A 1,255-nucleotide genomic window follows, 5' to 3' on the forward strand; every position below is an offset into this window, starting at 1 on the left:
CTGCAGCATGTCACCACTGAGTTTCCACCAAATATCTTCGCATACCATAAAGGTGCGGACACTGGTGATAAAATCATTACACTTTTAGATGGAAAGGACAGCATTATTGTCTTCTTAGACTTAGAGAAAGCTTTTGAACTTGCTTATAAAGATGCCATTCTCTCCTTATTAGCCGAAAAAGGCCTCAGAGGGAGGCTCCTTTGTTGGATACAAGACTACCTGACTGGAAGGCAAGCCAGGGTCAGGTTCCAGGGCCAGGTTTCTGACACTTACGAGTTTGAGAATGGGACACCTGAAGGAGGACTTCTTAGTCCCTTTCTCTTTAACATTTTAATTTCAAAGCTAATAGAAATTACATTCCCAACAGAAGTACAGCTATTAACCTATGAAGACGACATCCAGCTTGTAGCTGCCGGCACTAACCGTCACATAAATGCCCAATCTTCACTAGACTTGCTGGAAACAGCAATGAGCTTGGTTTTAAAGTCAACCCAGGAAAATCCAACGCACTTCAGCTAAGAAGAATAACTGCCTGTCGCCAGTTTTATATAGGTAATATACCCCTTGAGTGGCTTCCATCATATCAGTGCCTAGGCATATTCTTCAATTCTGAGACGTCAGCCACCACACACCTTCGATTCCAATTAGACAGAACAAAGTCCCGCCTCAGCATTTTAAGACAGGCGCTGGTTTTTAAAGTTTAAAGGTCGAGGTGCAAAACCTGAGTCAGTTATTTTTTTTTGCATTTACAGGTATTATTAAATATATGTTTGACCCTAAGAAGTGTTCTTTTTCTGATGTTAATTCGTCAACACACTTTTTTTGTTCTTTTCACTTAATTGAATGCATCGTCTGCTATTCGAACCGAGCCTTATTACGCCTTCGGCTATTTTCGTCAACTCGCGGGAATGTGACGTCACAAGAGTCAAACAACAACTGGCATTCATTCATTGTACCACTCAGTGTGTCATTGTGTTGTGCCAATTTTAATGACAATATCATGGTGTATTGTGCGGCAGCTGAATGCAAGAACGCCACAGGGTGTGAGAAGAGCTTTTTCAATTTTCCGAAAGATGAAACAAGGAGAAAAGAATGGGTTAGACGAGTTAACAGAGGCGGACCGAAACCTGGCCAGCTCTGGCAACCCCCAAAATGGCATCGTCTGTGTTCCGACCATTTTGAGAACTCCTGTTTTGAGAAAGATTTGGCAGATTCCATCGGATTCAAAGAGGTACTTCGACCGAAGTTGAAGCAA

Source organism: Penaeus monodon, chromosome 28 (assembly GCF_015228065.2).
Source record: "Penaeus monodon isolate SGIC_2016 chromosome 28, NSTDA_Pmon_1, whole genome shotgun sequence".
Taxonomy (NCBI): domain Eukaryota; kingdom Metazoa; phylum Arthropoda; class Malacostraca; order Decapoda; family Penaeidae; genus Penaeus; species Penaeus monodon.